This window comes from Physella acuta, unplaced genomic scaffold (assembly GCF_028476545.2).
Source record: "Physella acuta isolate Inbredline_101_S28 unplaced genomic scaffold, ASM2847654v3 ptg000205l, whole genome shotgun sequence".
NCBI lineage: Eukaryota > Metazoa > Mollusca > Gastropoda > Physidae > Physella > Physella acuta.
This window is the reverse complement of record NW_026731724.1, coordinates 604973-613725: the sequence shown is the minus strand read 5'-3', so window position 1 is coordinate 613725 and position 8753 is coordinate 604973.

Sequence of the window (8753 nt, the reverse complement as noted above, 5' to 3'; positions counted from 1 at the left end):
CGAGACCAAAAAGGAGTTACTTGGATGTTTTTAAAAAGAGCTGACTATCAAATGTGATACCCATATGTATATCAGCAGATAGGCCAACTATATGTAAATTAACAGACATACTACCCATATGTAATCTAACTGCCAGACATACTACCCATATGTAATCTAACTGCCAGACATGCTACCCATATGTAATCTAACTGCCAGCCATGCTACCTATATGTCATCTAACTGCCAGACATGCTACCCATATGTAATCTAACTGCCAGACATGCTGCCCATATGTAATCTAACTGCCAACCATGTTACCCATATGTAATCTAACTACCAGACATGCTACCCATATGTAATCTAACTGCCAGCAAGGCTACCCATATGTAATCTAACTGCTAGCCATGCTACCCATATGTAATCTAACTGCCAGCAAGGCTACCCATATGTAATCTAACTGCTAGCCATGCTACCCATATGTAATCTAACTGCCAGCCATTCTACCCATATGTAATCTAACTGCCAGCCATTCTACCCATATGTAATCTAACTGTCAGCCATGCTACCCATATGTAATCTAACTGCCAACCATGCTACCCATATGTAATCTAACTGCCAGCCATGCTACCCATATGTAATCTAACTGCCAGACATGCTACCCATATGTAATCTAACTGCCAGCCATGCTAACCATATGTAATCTAACTGCCAGACATGCTACCCATATGTAATCTAACTGCCAGCCATGCTACCCATATGTAATCTAACTTCCAGACATGCTACCCATATGTAATCTAACTTCCAGACATGCTACCCATATTGCCAGACATACAAAACAAATCCGGCACGTCAAATGCCCCACACAATGGTGCCCTACGTTCCATGCCCCACACAATGGTGCCCTACGTTCCATGCCCCACACAATGGTGCCCTACTTCACGTCCCATGCCCCACACAATGGTGCCCTACTTCACGTTCCATGCCCCACACAATGGTGCCCTACTTCACGTTCCATGCCCCACACAATGGTGCCCTACTTCACGTTCCATGCCCCACACAATGGTGCCCTACGTTCCATGCCCCACACAATGGTGCCCTACTTCACGTCCCATGCCCCACACAATGGTGCCCTACTTCACGTTCCATGCCCCACACAATGGTGCCCTACGTCCCATGCCCCACACAATGGTGCCCTACTTCACGTTCCATGCCCCACACAATGGTGCCCTACGTCCCATGCCCCACACAATGGTGCCCTACGTTCCATGCCCCACACAATGGTGCCCTACGTCCCATGCCCCACACAATGGTGCCCTACGTCCCATGCCCCACACAATGGTGCCCTACGTTCCATGCCCCACACAATGGTGCCCTACTTCACGTTCCATGCCCCACACAATGGTGCCCTACGTCCCATGCCCCATACAATGGTGCCCTACGTTCCATGCCCCACACAATGGTGCCCTACGTTCCATGCCCCACACAATGGTGCCCTACGTCCCATGCCCCACACAATGGTGCCCTACGTTCCATGCCCCACACAATGGTGCCCTACGTCCCATGCCCCACACAATGGTGCCCTACGTCCCATGCCCCACACAATGGTGCCCTACGTTCCATGCCCCACACAATGGTGCCCTACTTCACGTTCCATGCCCCACACAATGGTGCCCTACGTCCCATGCCCCATACAATGGTGCCCTACGTTCCATGCCCCACACAATGGTGCCCTACGTTCCATGCCCCACACAATGGTGCCCTACGTCCCATGCCCCACACAATTGTGCCCTACGTTCCATGCCCCACACAATGGTGCCCTACGTTCCATGCCCCACACAATGGTGCCCTACTTCACGTTCCATGCCCCACACAATGGTGCCCTACGTCCCATCCCCCACACAATGGTGCCCTACGTTCCATGCCCCACACAATTGTGCCCTACGTTCCATGCCCCACACAATGGTGCCCTACTTCACGTCCCATGCCCCACACAATGGTGCCCTACGTCCCATGCCCCACACAATGGTGCCCTACTTCACGTTCCATGCCCCACACAATGGTGCCCTACGTTCCATGCCCCACACAATGGTGCCCTACGTTCCATGCCCCACACAATGGTGCCCTACGTTCCATGCCCCACACAATGGTGCCCTACTTCACGTCCCATGCCCCACACAATGGTGCCCTACTTCACGTTCCATGCCCCACACAATGGTGCCCTACGTTCCATGCCCCACACAATGGTGCCCTACTTCACGTCCCATGCCCCACACAATGGTGCCCTACGTTCCATGCCCCACACAATGGTGCCCTACGTTCCATGCCCCACACAATGGTGCACTACGTTCCATGCCCCACACAATGGTGCCCTACGTCCCATGCCCGACACAATGGTGCCCTATTTAAAATCTAGACCTCGATACGAGGGAGTTATCTCTTACATAACCGTGCTGCACTCCCTAGTGCGTCAATCAAACCTTAATGACATTCGATCTTTAATTAGAGCTTTCTTCTAATTAGTTGGCCTCTATATGTAGATGCCGATGTAAAGGAAGATAGGATTCTTTGCAAATGTTATTCTTTTAAAACCATATTCTAATAAAAATATATCAATGACAACAAACCAAAATTTGCCATGTCATCGTAGCCCCGCCTTCCTCGTGCCGACTGATAAAAAGTAAAAAAAAATGGGTCTGGTTATTTGAGATAAAAGTTTTTATTTATATTTAAAGTTAGCAAGTTGTGACGTCAAGGGACAAACGTCTGTGTTATCAGATAACTTGCCATTTATCATTCACCTGGCCAGTGGTTTATGAACATAGGTGGGCTAAGTGACTTCTCTAGGTAGGCTAGAGTACGGGGACGAACTAGGTCCAGTACTTGGTGGCGCTAGATATTTCACAGGACTGTTCCAGTGTATTTTCTCCATACTCATTTAGAGTGCAGTTGATAATTCGTTAGCCACAGAAAGTTTGATTAGGCGAAAGTGTCGTTGATAGTAGTGATAGCTAGATTTTATTTTTGTTTTAGCGTCGAATATTTCTGCGGTAAATGTTGGTGGGGTGTTTATAAAGGTTGGGTTAAATATGGCGTAAAAAGTACAACCTGGGGTAAGACGCCTACACTACAAATGTTAAGCTGAATATAAGGTGACATTTTCAGTTGCAAAACCATCGCAACAAATAAGAAAAAAACTGAGCAACTAAAATTATCTCTTGCTTTCATTCATTCGGGTATTGCTTATAACGGTACACGGAAGACGAAAAATAAATTGCGTTCTTATGTCGGTCAATGAAGATCTCGATATGTGTATGTATTAAAACAACATATCAATAAAAACAATAAAAGGGAAAAGATAATCTGAATGTATGAATTCTGAAGACGTTACATGATAGAATTGTTCGACTACCCTCACAAAATGCTTTAATTTAAATCAACAGGCTACTACTACTTCTGACCATTGAATGTTCTGTTTCATAAAACTTTTCAGGACGGTAAAACAAATGGCCCCTGGCTCCTAACCTCATGGAGCCCAGTAAGAATTTCATATGTATTCATGGTAATAAATCAGCCGTTTCGCTGCAAGGTCTTCGCAACAATACAAACACGTTTAAAGTACGAAGTATACTGATGATAGTGTACTTTTAGAGAGATATAACTCACCGCCGGATCTAACCGCGTTAATTGAACCAAGACTTAATGAATCCTTTTTAATTACCGCTTGCACTTTTGTTTAACCACAACGATACATTCATTCATCTAATTAACTGTCTTCGCTGTCTAAATCATTCAACCGACAGTATTGAATCGGCAATCAATTATTCTTTTATACCTTAATTTTTTTTTTTTTTTTTTTTTTTTTTTTTTTGTTGTTTTCTTTTTTTGGCTTACACTGAGTTAAATTCTCAATGACAAAAAGAGAAACCTGTCTCAATGGGAATTTAAGAAAGATGAAAAGGACAACAATGTCATTTCAACAATGGCTTTAGAACAGAAACGAATTGATACACACACACACACACATGCACACTCTAACACGCACATAAATATACATATATAAATTATATATATATATATATATATATATATATATATATATATATAACCTGGACATATCACACACAAACGCACAGACCAACAAACCAAAAAACAAACCTTTAGTACCAATAATAAATATGCACCCCTCTACGCTTTATCAATCTACTGATATGAAATGACAGACTAGATCTAGTTTCTAGTATTTAAACAGTTAGGTTTCCCCCACTTATACGAGCAGATACAAGATTATTTGCATCCATTGTGTTACAGAGAAATTAATACCATTAATTGTTTTCCTGACCAAACCTAAACCTCACGGCCTTGACTGTAGTGGCGAAAGGGTGCTTTTTCTCCAAAATCATAGTAGACAATATAATATCGGCAATATTAAATAGACATATATAATATTATATAGATAATATTTTGAAATAGCACCATAAGTACGACAATAAAAATGGACCAAACTAATTTTTACCAATCCATCAGTCGTATTATTGCACTTGTAATAAAAAGAGAGTTTGATCTTGAGAAAACATTCTTGATATCCCCCTTGTGTCCATATGATGTTTACAATTTCCTCCAACTATCCGCCAACCTCCCTGTGTAGTCTGTTATCATAGCAGACATCTTGTAGGACATGGTCGCCTGCTCACTTTCAATACAGTTTAGGTGAGAGCATCGCCCAGCCCATCTAGATGTAAATACATTACATCACTACCAATGACAGTTACAAACTGACCTGTTGACCTCATTTGACTGCGCATGCATGGGCCATCTCTCGCCCGAGTGCCACTACACATAACAGATCATATTTCGCCAAGTGAAACATTGGTTCATTATCGTATTTCAGTCACTTGCTTTCGTTTAAACCCGATTCCATCACGTGCCGGTTGATGACCCGTGAAACCGGCGTATGACTGCACGAGCGGCCACTAGATTGCCAGTCATCGCCGGCCGTACCTGGGTCCGCAATGGATAGCTAACCGGCGCGTAGGGAGCAGACGAGACTCCACTGTCGTAAAACAACGCTTTCTACTGCACCTGTGGGACCAAGTGTTGTAACATTAGCAGACAGGTTGTTCAGACAGGAAACTCGTGTGTACATGTGCAACTCTTAGGGGACGTCTTAAGCTCAACCTGGACTCAAGTTTATCACGATTACACTCAGAGGAACACTATGTAAGCTACGTGGATATACAAGTAAAATAAGTAATATCACTGTAAAAAGGCGCAATCGATATATATATATATATATATATATATATATATATATATATATATATATATATATATATATATATATATATATATATATATAAAATTTGTGTGAAACTGTCTAGCAATAATCATGTGCATGCGTTGATCAAACATTCAAATTTCTTAACCATTTTATGATTAAGTTCGATTTCATATCCGACAGGTGAGTTTTTAGTTTTTGGAGGCAGATAATTGTTTGGTTTTGGTTTTTATAGTAACATTGGACAGATTTTCCTCCAATTTAATTAAATATTACATGCTCAATGTGGCACGTTGACACCCTGCTCTATAGCATGCTTTTCTCTCTGGGCAGTGTTTCTTCCAGACTTTTTTCTCCGGGGGGGGGGGGGGGGGGGCACTTGACATTTTCGGGGGGGGGGGCGGTAGACTTTCTTCGGGGGGCGGACACTGTTAAAAGCATATATTTTCTATATAAATTATATAAATTTCATTTCGTTCGGGGGGGGGGGGCTTTGCCCCACCGAAGAGATGCCTGGAAGAAACTCTGTCTCTGGGTGTGCTTGCTTTAAAAAACTTTTATGTTCAATCAGGAAAATAAGCAAGGCAGCGGTTGTTTTATTTTCGTAGTTATCTCCCCTAGGTGGGTTGCTGTTCCTATCTATTTGGTCCTAGAACCGAATTCCCGTCGGATGATTGGTTTCAGCGCAACGTTGTATTTCTATTTTCAAGTATAAAGGCATGCGGCATAAATTAGGCCTTCTTTCAGTGTATTGATTGCTCGTGACATGTATTCATTCTTATCCCCCCCCCCCCCCCCGCCTCGCGTTGTTATCTACATTGTCTAAATGTATTAGATTTTTTTAATTAGAGAATGTTTTTGTGCATTGGGTCAGAAGACCAACATAAAAAGTAAATTGGTCAGCAGACCGAATTTTAAAAATAATTTTAAAATTACAATGACCCGTTACTTCTCATTTCAAATGTAAAAGTGCGGAAACCATTTTTTGTGTAGTAAAATAATTGCAGACTTTGTTTACAGCTATAATTTTATTGACAACTGAACGTGCTTGCCTGTAGTAGTAGTAGTTCTCTCTCCCCCCCCCCCCCCACACACACGTACTTCGATATGCCTATAGTTGTAAAGTCGTAGGGGCCTACGTCTTCATTTTTTTGTTGCATGCTAATTGTGTTATTTTTTTTTTTCGTTTAATAGCGGCCTTTTGGTCTGAATTTTAGAACCTCTGTTTGATAATTTCACATTACATGCGAGTGTTTTCATTGTGTTCCCAGCCAGAATATACTAACATTCATGGGCAGTGAGTGAGATAGCGATACATTGGGTAGTGAGTGAGATAGCAAAACTTTGGGCAGTGAGTGAGATAGCAAAACTTTGGGCAGTGAGTGAGATAGCAAAACTTTGGGTAGTGAGTGAGATAGCAAAACTTTGGGCAGTGAGTGAGATAGCAAAACTTTGGGCAGTGAGTGAGATAGCAAAACTTTGGGCAGTGAGTGAGATAGCAAAACTTTGGGTAGTGAGTGAGATAGCAAAACTTTGGGCAGTGAGTGAGATAGCAAAACTTTGGGTAGTGAGTGAGATAGCAAAACTTTGGGCAGTGAGTGAGATAGCAAAACTTTGGGTAGTGAGTGAGATAGCAAAACTTTGGGTAGTGAGTGAGATAGCAAAACTTTGGGCACTGAGTGAGAAAGCAAAACTTTGGGCACTGAGTGAGATAGCAAAACTTTGGGCAGTGAGTGAGATAGCAAAACTTTGGGCACTGGATAGCAAAACTTTGGGTAGTGAGTGAGATAGCAAAACTTTGGGCACTGAGTGAGAAAGCAAAACTTTGGGCACTGAGTGAGATAGCAAAACTTTGGGCAGTGAGTGAGATAGCAAAACTTTGGGCACTGGATAGCAAAACTTTGGGCAGTGAGTGAGATACCAAAACTTTGGGCACTGAGTGAGATAGCAAAACTTTGGGCAGTGAGTGAGATAGCAAAACTTTGGGTAGTGAGTGAGATAGCAAAACTTTGGGTAGTGAGTGAGATAGCAAAACTTTGGGCAGTGAGTGAGATAGCAAAACTTTGGGTAGTGAGTGAGATAGCAAAACTTTGGGCACTGAGTGAGAAAGCAAAACTTTGGGCACTGAGTGAGATAGCAAAACTTTGGGCAGTGAGTGAGATAGCAAAACTTTGGGCACTGAGTGAGATAGCAAAACTTTGGGCAGTGAGTGAGATAGCAAAACTTTGGGCACTGAGTGAGATAGCAAAACTTTGGGCAGTGAGTGAGATAGCAAAACTTTGGGCACTGAGTGAGATAGCAAAACTTTGGGCACTGAGTGAGATAGCAAAACTTTGGGCACTGAGTGAGATACCAAAACTTTGGGCACTGAATGAGATAGCAAAACTTTGGGCACTGAGAGAGATAGCAAAACTTTGGGCACTGAGTGAGATAGTAAAACAGTAGACAGTTTGAATGTCAAATAAATGTGTTTGTTGTAGACAGTTTGAATGTCAAATGTGTTTGTTGAAGATGGTTTGATTGCCAAATGTGTTCGTTGAAGATGGTTTGAGTATCAAACGTGTTTGTTGAAGATAGTTTGCTTGTTAAATGTGTTTGTTGATAAACAGGTAAAGGATAGCGGAGATTTGATTTTTTTAAGTGATGTAACACGTCTCTATATTACCAAACCTCATAAACCACAATAGAACGCCCTACAAACTTCGCGTTAAATAAAATGCCTTATAAAACGCCCTTATAATAGCTATTAATATCTAACAAACAGAAGCAACATGCTTATTATCTTTCATTATATCTATTGATATCCAGCAAACAGAAATAACATACTAATTATCTTTCATGATATCTACTGATATCCAACAAACAGAAGCAACATGCTAATTATCTATCATTATATCTATTGATATCCAGCACACAGAAGCAACATGCTAATTATCTATCATGGATCATAAGTTGTGCGACACGCGAGTCAAACATTAACACAAGCGCTGGGATGTTGAGCGCAATTTACTTCACATATTTACATAATTTATACAGGTGGAGTTTTAATATTTATATCCTGTAATAGCCGTTTGTGATGTTCGAATGTAAATGTCAGACTGTTACCCGTGAACTGCTTTTACTTATATTAAGATGGATTTTATATGGTTTATCTTGCGTAGTCCCGATGTTTGGCTTGTTTAGTCTCGATGTTTGGCTTGTTTGGATTGTTTTAGATGTTTGGATTGTTTAGTCTCAATGTTTGGATTGTTTAGTCTCAATGTTTGGATTGTTTAGTCCTGATGTTTGGATTGTTTAGTCTCGATGTTTGGATTGTTTAGTCCCGATGTTTGGATTGTTTAGTCCCGATGTTTGGTTTGTTTAGTCTCAATGTTTGGATTGTTTAGTCCCGATGTTTGGTTTGTTTAGTCTCAATGTTTGGATTGTTTAGTCCCGATGTTTGGTTTGTTTAGTCTCAATGTTTGGATTATTTAGTCCCGGTGTTTGGATTGTTTAG